Here is a 12,305-nt window from a genome sequence, read left to right as displayed (position 1 = left end):
AATTTCTGAAAACATAGAGGGTGAACATCCTTTTTTCTCATCTACCCCTCTGCACAATTCATCAAATCATGAGGATGCCGATGAACATCCTGAATTTTCTGATCGTGGTTGTCGTGATCCCTGTACTTCTTCATTTGATCACAATGTTGATTCACTCATTGTTAATATTTCTAAGCCACTGGTCTCCGACGATCTATCTATTGAGGAAGTGGAAACCCCATAGGCTGTCGAGGCAATTCAACTTGGGATGATGGTTATGTCAGGCCCTTACTGTCCTAGGGTTAGTTCCAATTCCGATCATAAAATTTTTGAAACACCCAAGTCTTCTCATCACTATTTGCTTCACATTCAAGATCAACAAAACACAAATATTTCGCTTCCTCCACTCAAATCACATGATCCCATTGCTTATGAACTGGAGGAATCATACATAGAAAAAACACTTGAGAGGTGCAAGTTGTCTCTCTTTCTCATGTTTTCTTGTCTATCAGAGTCAAGAGAATTTTCATGCTTATCATATGCACGAAGTGTGTCACAACACCATGTTAAGTCTGCAGAATGTATATCTTGTGCATTCACTCTTTTCTTTTATGTGGATGTCTTAGAGCTCGAAGCATGTTGGCCTTCATTGTTAAATATTTATTGTTCACTGGCTTACATGCATATTTTTCATGCCTTTTCCACCATGGGCCCGCCAATGCGCTCATCTCTGCATTGGAATTACCACTTCATGTGAGTAGGCCCATGCACTGTTTAGCGTAGGAGTAGGAGTAGTATTCACTTCCTGCTTTTATTTGCTTTATGGTTTGCATGTCCGCTTGTTTCCTTACTTGGTTTGGCTAGCTTTCTTTATTTCTTTTCTTACTTTTTTTTTATTTTGTTTTACTTCCACCTTTTTCTTTTTTCTTTCTTTGCTTGCTTGTACCTGTAGTTTGGCCTCTCGTGGAACCATGTTTGGCTCTTTAGACAAGCTGGGAAAATCTAAAAGGACTTGTACAAATATCAACATATGGTTATATATTTTCCTCTCTCTTTATGAAGAGCTTGTTGTCCTTAGTCAATGATGCCTTGATGGAAATCACATTTTGTTTAGAGTGAGTCTTGGTGAAAACACAATGCTTGCACTGTTAACTAGTACCGCCTGCTCTAATCAGTTCTTTTGGGCTGAACCTTGTTAGCTTAGTCAAGTAGAGTAAGGTTAGGGGGAAAACCTTAACAAGTATGTTAGAGGTATATATAACATACTTCTATGAAGGAACAACCTCTTCTGTTCTTAATAAGTCAGGATCCCTTTTATTCCTCTAAAAGAAATAAGTGCCTATGAACAGTTCTTTCAAAAAAAAGAAAAAAAAGGAGAAAATGAATAAGGTGAAAGAAGAGAAATACTTCCTGTGCATAGAGGTGATGCAAGTAACTCCATCAGGGTACTGACCAGGCTTGCTGGTAGCGGAGCGATGCATGTGTTCCTACATGGGTCCACTTGGGTACTGTCCAGCCTTGTTATCAACCGAGAAACACCGGAGATGAAACTTAAACTTTGACAGTTATATTGATTGTGCATCAATATACCCATCATCCCCAATTGAAACAACTAAGTTGGCTTGGCTTGGAATGTGTGCTCATTGATCAAGAGAATGGTGGGGACTATATCTTTCACACAAGCTAGTGCGGAAGCCATCATGATAAAGGAATCAAGTAATACTTCCAGAAGCGATAGACTCACCTTTCATGAAACAAGGTCCATACAGAGAACTAGATTTATACCAGTGTGTCACCATTATTGTAGTGGCTACAACCACCCTCCAAAATTTTGGCTCACATGAAAATTTCGGAGCCTACCTTGGATCTTGTGATCGATCATCCTTAGTCACTTATTGGTAACCTAATGATCTCAAGCCTCTCCTCATTGATATTAAGAGTTTTATGTGTTCTCATATTTATGAAGCATGTGTCATATTTGGGCATAGGGGTTCTTGTTTTGTCATGCAAAGGGAATGTTGTTTTTCTTCACAAGAATTATGTGCATATGATTGGTTGTCATCACATAGACATGTTTCATACTCACTTTGCACACTCTTGTCACTAAGGTTTATGTATCAAGAAAAGTATGTATTATGCATTATGTATGGTCTATGTTGTGTTACTAAGTGTTTGTGTGTGATCAAAGTCAAGTACTATCACTATTTACATTTGTGTGATTGATCTCACACTTAGCCATTTCCCAAGAAACCTAGCCTCATTCAAATTCCTATAACTTTTCACTTTGCTTCTGCAACCATCAAGATTCCTCCCTTGCCTGTTGAAACCGCACAACCTGTAGAGATCCTAACCAACACCACTCTCTAGAAATGTGCACAACAGTTAGGTAGCTACCACTACTCTCATAAATTGTGCAAAGTTGTCCTTCCTAGACCCCCATCTTGCAGCAATGTCTCGTGCCTAAAAACTGTGCAATTATGTCCAAGTTTCCTTGTCTTTCTTGCATGCAAAATGTCCAAAGATGGGATTCCTAGGGCCTCATTCCATAATAGTCACTACCTGTTGAAACAACACTGACCTATCACTCAGTGACAATAGGAGAAAATGACATGCTGAGATCACTCCTAAGGAGTTAAGGAGAAGGACCAAGAGACGAAGTAATGGAAAAGATTAGGACAACATTCAAACTATGTCAGATGCATGATCATCTTGAGGGTAAGTATGGTGAGTAAAGAACACATTTTGAAGTACACCTATTAGTTGAGTTTGCAGGAATGCTTGTCATTGTCATATCATCCTATCCTTAGTAACATACACATGCTTAAACACAAAAGTCATTTCATGTGTTTCCTCGACATGTCTTGCTTCCTTTTCACTAGTTTGGTTAACTATTGTCTTCAACATGTTGATTGCCATGTCATGATTGCGACCTCGTTTTGGTGATGTTGAAGGTTTGTGTTTGAGTCGTGTTCATTATGTAAACATATATCTCACTGATACACGATGTTGTAAGAATTGTCATGCAAGTGCCGTCATGATCATTCGAAGGTCTCTCTGAAGTATCGCACTTGTCACTTTCATCATTAGACAGTCCCGTAGTTAGTCACATTGATCATATGTTGTCTTGTTGGTTCGACATGTCTTGTCATCAAGTCATGTTGAGTATGTGTTTGCAAGGTCATGCATACACGAGTTCACTTGCTCACACAATTAACAATTTTTCCAAAGACCTATTGACCAGACCAACCTCCATCAATGGACCTCCACTAAGCTGCACTATGTAGTCTCAACCCTCAGTGGTCATGTACTGCTACCCAAAATTGTGCAGAGCTTAAGGCTGCCTCCCAGGCAATCTGCACTACGCAATCCTAGAATCAACCTGATTGACTTTCACCTAGAACAACGTAGAATTTTCCCAAGAAGCCATATCAATATGCATTGCCGACAAGCCAATCCATTAAGCCTACTGCTAGTCAATCAAAGAGTTTAATTGGGTAGTGACCCTAGGCTTCACTCCTCCCAAAAATTGCATAGAAATTATTAGCATGCTCACCTCCGTTGACTAAAGAAATTTCACAGAAATGAGGGATAGACATCGGCTGCCTGTCACTGCATTGTCTCTGAAAATTACGCAGTCCTGTGAATCAGTCCCCTTGCCAGCCAACCTGCTACTCCACCTAAAAATTTTGCAGCTTTCTTGGATTGTCCACCATCTGCTCGGCATCTTGCTTAGCCCAAAAACTGCACATACATGTCCTGCATGACTGCCTCCTATTTCTGCACAGTTTTGGCTCCCATAGCCTTTTCTTAGCTTCCCTTGGAAGCAATTTTCACTACCAATGTCCTCTATTTCCTACATTTCCTTCCTAGGAAAAATTGTGTAGTTCTTCCTCCCATCTGAGCCATATCCTGCAGAAAGTCACTGCTATTTCAAACTGCTCATCCCAGCCTACCAGTGACTTCTGTGCAATTTTTTGTGATAGTGCCCCGGAGCCTCGCATCCCAGCCTGACATGTTCTCTGCGATGTTTCAAATATTTTTTCTCTCTCTCAGTCATCTGCACCCGGAAACGAAAGATAATGCATCCTGGTAGACTAGGGGATTTCTGGACTTGATTTCGTCTCTTCATGAATGATTGCAAAAGTAGGTACATGGATGAGACATGGTGCGATAATGATTGGGATGAAGAAGGAATGCATGATAGAATACTTGCTCATGGTTGGACGAACACATGAAGCACACCAAGTAGCAAGCGAAGGAGACACGTGCACATGCATGGACCGTCAAGCAAACACCAAGACCATTGAATACTCCCTGCACTTTGCAATGCGGAGGTGAAGCTATGGTACACAACAGGCACACTCATCACTCAACAGCACAACAGCTCAACACGAGCAACATAGGCAGCATTGTTGGAAATAATACTAAGAGGGGGGGTGAATCAGTAGTATCAGATCAGATAAAACTTTTTCAATTTCATACTCAGATTCATACACGCAGCTTCAATTAAGGATATCAGCGTATATACGCGACTTAGTTAAGGGTAACTAGCATACATGCAGTAATCTTAAGATTCAGTTAGCTTATCTTCAGTAAATGCATCAGAACATTATTAACCATATTCACAGTAAACAGGTGCAATATAACAGAACAGATCATCACACATAAGGCACACACATGAACACCATGATATAAGGTGGAAACCCAATGTGGGTGAAAACCACCTGCTGCAATTTGTTTCTATCTTCCTTTAATAAGAAACTTCTTTTACAATGTACTGGTGCAGTCCTTTACCAGCACGCATGCTACAACCTGCAGAGGGCTACAACCCTCTTAGCTCTTTTACTAGCCGATCCATTTACTAGTACATAGGTCCCTGCCTACATAATGCTCCAACCTTTACTCGTTCTCTAGCTGCTCCTGGAAGGGAGTTACAACCCCCTGGCTCTTGTACTGGCTGATATGTTTACCAGTACGTAGGTGCTAGCCTACTGAACTCTACGATCTTCCCGGGACCACGTTTCATACATTTTCATACTGGATCCATAAAACAACCTGCATCATCAATCTCTGAATCACCCAATACCGAATCACTGAAACCCTGTCAACAACATAGACAACATAACAGTAACCAGATCCAACTTCATCTTCACATATCATACTTCACATTGTATACGTTACTTGGACAAACCCAACCTGCGTGTATACGCTCTTTTGCCAAAGACAACCTGTGTACAGATCTGCAAATCCTAACTTATAATTCTGCAGCTATATCAGACATCAAAACATACCAAGATCATAACAATAAACATGTGTCAATAGATCTAGTCTATCCACAGTCAAACCATATAAAGATAATCATTCCAAGCCTTGAGATCCCGTTCCATAGTTCATCATCCTCCACATGAGTGAAATCATGGTTCAGATCACCAACCCATAACCAGCATTTGGATCTCACACTTCATCAGATATTCATTACCCACTCACACACTTTGGCCTAATGATATTCTACTTATATAGGTTTAGGCCTTTCATAATACCACGGTCCAAAACCATTGTAAAACAATACCATCAACTCAATACTAGGGATCAACACGTCTATCGAGATACTTTGGTCCAAAAACATAGGCTCAAGTACCGAGGACTAACTTTTTGAGATTGCAACAAGATGATGGAGCTTAGTGAAAAGAGTCGCCTTCACTAAGTGGGCCTGCAGGCTATTTTTGGCGCAAGTCTATTTTTAGACTATGTCTATTTTTAGACATATGGATCATGTCTATGTTTATGGATGATTGATCAAGTTGGGAAAAATAGATGGACTTCTATTTTTGATGAAAGTGTGAGTGATCACAGTGTGAGTGATCAAAGTCTATTTTTAGACTGGCTGTCAAAAATAGAAAAGTCAAATATTATTATCTCACAATAATATTTGGACTATAAACTTGATCTTATTCTCTTGGAGCACTTCAGTTTGAGCTACAGAGGTGGCACATGCAGCTGTCAGAAGGAAATACGCTTTTCTTATGAGTCAGTTGAGTTGTTGCATGCATGACTTCAGTTAGAACTCAAGTGAGTTGAGTTTAGTGGACTGGAGGTACAGTTGATGGAGTTGTGTTCAGTTTGACTTAGTTAAACTGGTTGTATTTAGTCTAACTGGCAAATAGACTAGAGATGAGTTGAGTGAATTAGTTATTAATTAATTCACAAGTTATTAACTCATAATACAACTAATGAATACATCAGTTAACTCAGTTGCATGTCAGTGCATGTTCAGTTCAACAGGGACAGGTGGTAGAGAATCAGATTGCTATCAGTTGTGACTATAGTTGTGCATCAGATCTTGCACAATCAAGGGATTGAGTATGCCAATGAGTTTGCTCACGTATTTTGCCCACATTTTAGCCTTTTCTCACGTCCACAAAGAGTGAGTGACTATTTTGCAGGTGAAAAACGAGTTTGGGAAGCTATTCTCATCAGTTCTTGAGCAGGTATTGAGCAGTGGAGGCAGGCAAGCAGTGGAAGAGATTTGGAGATCAGATCTGAGCTGTATTGTGTGTAATAGAGGTGGAGATACTTGTGAGAAGTATTATGTTGTGTAATGTTACATGACTCAATCATTAATATACAGATAGTTGGGGTTTTTAGCGCGATGCTTTCCCCGGGATACATACTGTGTTAATGTGTGAATGCTCTTGATGTTTTATTGTTATTGATGCTGCTATATTGTTGATCAACGTAGAGGAGCTTATGTATTGTGTATGTTTTCCGCAATAGTACATGATCAGGATAATCTCCATTGAATATGTGTTAAATTATTCAAAGTTTCTACATGGTATCAGAGCGAGCTAGATAATTGTAGAAAAAGTTTCTACATGGTATCGGAGCAGCTTGATTTGTAGAAGAGATTTTTACAGGATATCAAGCGAGGATTGATCATCAGATCTACTATTCAGGAAGTGTTTACATTCTATTTCTTCAGGCAGAGTCTGTAATCGGGCCAGGTAGCCTCTGGATTCATCCTTCCTTTGGAAGGTGAAATATCCGGTGAAAGCCCATACAGTCAATCTCTGTACGAGAAATATTTTGTTCTCACGAATTCTAGATCGAAGGCGGTTGTTTTTGGAGCTGGTGGAAATCGAATTTGCAGCAGTGTTGTTGAAATGTCTTTCAACGGATTGCAAATGTTATTCCAAAGCAAGAGAGACCTGGCGCTCAAGGATAAACTCAGTAACAATAAAGGTGAGAATGGATCTTCATCAAAGGTATCTGATGAAGAGAATTGCGCTTTGGCTGCCAAAGCAAAGAAAGGGAAGAACAAGAAAGCTTCTCATTCTGGTGCGAAAGGCAAGAAGCAGGACATGTCCAAGGTGAAATGTTTTCACTGTCACCAGCACGGACACTATTCCACAAATTGTCCGCAGAAAAAGAAGAACAAGCAAACTGCTGGATCTTCAGTAGGAGAGGTTCTAGCCTCACAGTTTGAGCTTGATTTTTCATTGATCGCATGCTTGGTTTCAAGTGTGATGGGATCAGTGTGGTTCTTGGACAGTGGTGTGTCTTTTCACATGACGGGAGATAGAGATTTGTTCTCTGATCTGGAGGACAAAGATCTTGGAGTGCACATCGAGATGGGCGATGATGGTAGATACAGTGCGACCGGTATCGGTACCATTTCCTTTGAGAGGGAGTCTGGTAAACCCTTTGTATTGAAGGAAGTCATGCATGTTCCAGGATTGAAGAAGAATCTCATCTCAGTGGCGATGTTAGAATACAAGGGGTATGATGTTGTTTTCAACGAGGGAAAGGCCTTCCTGCGCAGCAAGACAACTGGTGAGACCCGGAAGATAGGGGTTCGAGTAAGGAACCTTTATCAGTTGCATGTAGATGGATGCGCAGCAATGGCAGGCAAGGCAGAAGGATTGGTGAGCCGGGATGATGGCGAGTTGTGGCACAGGAGATTGGGTCACCTTCACCATGGAGCCTTGAAGATACTGCAGCAGATCACTACAGGGCTTCCTAAAGGCACACTTGCGCAGTCATATCAGTGCAAGGGGTGTACTTTGGGGAAGTTTGTTAAAGCCACCTTTCACGAGAAGGATAGTCGCGCCACGACGATCCTTGAGAGAATTCACACAGACGTGTGTGGACCTTTCTCAGTTGCTCCGACAACAAAACACAGGTATTATGTGATTTTTGTTGATGATTTCTCTCGTAAGTGCTGGATCTTCTTCATGCAGAGGAAGAGCGAGACATATTCAAAGTTCTGTGAATTCAAAGCACTGGTCGAGAAGGAGTCGGGGAAGAAGGTGAAGGCTCTTAGGAGCGATAATGGTGGTGAATACATCTCGGACGAGTTCAAGGATTTCTGCAAGGCAGAAGGGATTCGTAGAGAGCTCATAGCTCCCCATAACCCACAACAGAACGGGGTAGCTGAGCGGAAGAACAGAACGATTGTGGGTGCTGCACGGGCAATGTTGCATGATCAGGGCCTACCCCTTCACTTGTGGGCGGAAGCATGCAATACAACAGTTTATGTGCAGAACCGTTGTCCTCATAGGATACTTGGCATGAGTACACCTGAGGAGACTTATTCTAGTAAGAAGCCTGATCTTTCTCATTTGAGGATTTTTGGTGCTAACGTTTACATGCATGTGACAAAGGATGCCAGAAAGAAGTTGGAGCCAACTGCAGAGGTTGGGATATTTGTGGGGTACACTGATACGCCCCACAACTATCATGTGTATTTGCCAGACAGTGGTAAAACTGTTATGCGACGAGATATAAAATTTCAGGAGGAGAAAGCCATGAAGTGTTCGTTTGAGAGGGAGCTACACTTGCATGCAGATGAGGAGCTATTAGTTCCTAAGGATGAGCTTCAGGACGTGGATCAGCCACAGGACGAGGTTCATGGAGTGGAAGAGACCACTCATGCAGCGCCAACCATCAGAGGGCGAAAGCGCTTGACAGAAGCTGAGCGACTGGCTCAAGATGCAGAGAAAGTTGTAGGACCACCTACAGCCCAACGCAGGCAGAGACAGTCACCTGATCGGTACACTGGATACATGGCTCTTATGAGCAAGTTTGTTGTGACTGAGCCATCCTCTTTCGAGGAAGCTGTGGAGGATCCCGCATGGGTAGACGCCATGGTGGAAGAGTATGATTCTATTGTCAGAAACAGTGAACGGGAGATTGTTCCTAGACCGGAAGGGAAATCAGTGGTGGGTTCAAGATGGATCTACAAAGTTAAGCAGACAGCTGACGGGAGTGTGGAGAAGTACAAGGCAAGATTTGTTGCCCGAGGCTTTTCACAGATTGAGGGGATCGATTATGAGGAGACCTTTGCACCTGTCGCAAGGTATTCTTCCATACGGACGATTCTTGCTCTCTCAGCGCAGATGGGATGGCACATTCATCAGATGGATGTGAAGACTGCGTTCCTCAACGGAGTCATTGAGGAGGAGGTGTACATTGAGCAACTCGAAGGCTTTGAAGTCTTCAGCAGCGAGTCACATGTGTGCAGGATCAAGAGAGCGCTGTATGGGTTGAAGCAAGCACCACGTGCTTGGTACACACGGATAGACAGCTATTTCACAGGACTTGGATTCTCCAAGAGCGAGGCGGATCCGAACCTATACCAGATTGTGGTGGAGGGTAAGTTGTTTATCATTGTACTGTATGTTGATGATTTGATTCTAACGGGTGATGAGCTGTTGATACTGTCATGTAAGAAGGATCTTACTACAGAGTTTGAGATGAAGGATTTGGGCCTCCTTCACTATTTCCTAGGATTGGAAATATGGCAGCGTAGTGGTGGACTGTTTGTTTCTTAGGGAAAGTATGCTTGGGAGATACTGGAGAAGTTCAACATGCATGGCTGCAAGCCTGTTGATACTCCTCTTCCTGGAGGTTGGAGGAAGGAGGATGCCACTTCGGGAGAAGAAGTGGATGCCACTGTTTATCGACAGTTGGTGGGGTCGCTGATGTATTTGGTCAATACACGACCTGATATATGCTATGCAGTTAACCAGCTTTCACAAACTATGGTTAAGCCTACCAAGTTCTTCTGGAAGGCGGGCAAGCATGTATTGCGCTACTTGAGAGGCACATCGGGATATGGTTTGTGGTACAGACAGGAGGATGAGGTGAAGCTATGTGGCTTCATGGATGCAGATTGGGTAGGGAGCCCAACAGACAGAAAGAGCACATCATGAGGGGTCTTTAGTATCGGATCGACAATAGTTTCTTGGTACAGCAGGAAGCAGAGATCCGTGGCACTTAGTTCAGCGGAGGCCGAGTATATGGCAGCAAGTTTGGCTGCATGCAAGGCTATATGGATGAGGAAGATCCTGGTTGGTTTGTTCAGTTCTCATTTGGATCCTACTGTGATTTACTGTGATAACCAGAGTTGCATTAAACTCTCGGCTAATCCTGTATTTCATGATAGATCTAAACATATTGACATCAGGTACCATCATATCAAAGATTGTGTGCAGCGGAGGATCATGTTACTTTCGTACATTCCAACGGAGGATCAGGATGCTGATATTCTGACGAAGGCTCTCACCAGGAGCAAATTCGAGTACCACTGAGGCAGGATAGGGGTTGCTGATAATCCATATCTTGTCGAGAGGGAGTGTTGAGATTGCAACAAGATGATGGAGCTTAGTGAAAAGAGTCACCTTCACTAAGTGGGCCCGCAGGCTATTTTTGGCGCAAGTCTATTTTTAGACATATGGATCATGTCTATGTTTATGGATGATTGATCAAGTTGGGAAAAATAGATGGACTTCTATTTTTGATGAAAGTGTGAGTGATCACAGTGTGAGTGATCAAAGTCTATTTTTAGACTGGCTGTCAAAAATAGAAAAGTCAAATATTATTATCTCACAATAATATTTGGACTATAAACTTGATCTTATTCTCTTGGAGCACTTCAGTTTGAGCTACAGAGGTGGCACATGTAGCTGTCAGAAGGAAATACGCTTTTCTTATGAGTCAGTTGAGTTGTTGCATGCATGACTTCAGTTAGAACTCAAGTGAGTTGAGTTTAGTGGACTGGAGGTACAGTTGATGGAGTTGTGTTCAGTTTGACTTAGTTAAACTGGTTGTATTTAGTCTAACTGGCAAATAGACTAGAGATGAGTTGAGTGAATTAGTTATTAATTAATTCACAAGTTATTAACTCATAATACAACTAATGAATACATCAGTTAACTCAGTTTCATGTCAGTGCATGTTCAGTTCAACAGGGACAGGTGGTAGAGAATCAGATTGCTATCAGTTGTGACTATAGTTGTGCATCAGATCTTGCACAATCAAGGGATTGAGTATGCCAATGAGTTTGCTCACGTATTTGGCCCACATTTTAGCCTTTTCTCACGTCCACAAAGAGTGAGTGACTATTTTGCAGGTGAAAAACGAGTTTGGGAAGCTATTCTCATCAGTTCTTGAGCAGGTATTGAGCAGTGGAGGCAGGCAAGCAGTGGAAGAGATTTGGAGATCAGATCTGAGCTGTATTGTGTGTAACAGAGGTGGAGATAATTGTGAGAAGTATTATGCTGTGTAATGTTACATGACTCAAACATTAATATACAGATAGTTGGGGTTTTTAGCGCGATGCTTTCCCCGGGATACATACTGTGTTAATGTGTGAATGCTCTTGATGTTTTATTGTTATTGATGCTGCTATATTGTTGATCAACGTAGAGGAGCTTATGTATTGTGTATGTTTTCCGCAATAGTACATGATCAGGATAATCTCCATTGAATATGTGTTAAATTATTCAAAATTTCTACATAACTACCACGGACCAAAAGTAAGCTTTCCGACACGTACGCTCTTTTCCATTCATGAACCTGCGTGTATACCCTACTTGGTATATAGCAAACCTGCGTATACGTGACTTGGTATATAGCGAACCTGCGTGTATACGCTACTTGGGCTTAATGAACCTGCGTATATGAATTTTCTCTTCTTCTTATAGTCTGATCATCAATTCCTTGTTGCTATCCTTCTGCACTATGATTTGTCATCAGTGTGATTTGCCATCAAGGACAACACTTGTCTCATAATGCCAACAATCTCCCCCTTTGGACTTGATGGCAAAGCTAACTTGTCACACTTAGAACTTGATCTTCTTGTTCCTTTGAGCTATCCTGCATCCTATGCATTTAGTCACATCTATAGATTGATCTAGTTATATGTAATTGAGATGTTCTTCTATGAGAGGGTTGCCATCAAGTACAACACTTGTCTCATAATGACAACAATCTCCCCTTTGGACTTGATGGCAACAACACCAAATCACTCTCCCCCTTTGACATCA

This window comes from Pinus tabuliformis, chromosome 8, assembly GCF_031772625.1.
Source record: "Pinus tabuliformis cultivar Carrire ecotype Pingquan chromosome 8, CPIR1, whole genome shotgun sequence".
Taxonomy (NCBI): Eukaryota; Viridiplantae; Streptophyta; class Pinopsida; order Pinales; family Pinaceae; genus Pinus; species Pinus tabuliformis.
Note: the sequence above shows the minus strand (reverse complement) of the source record.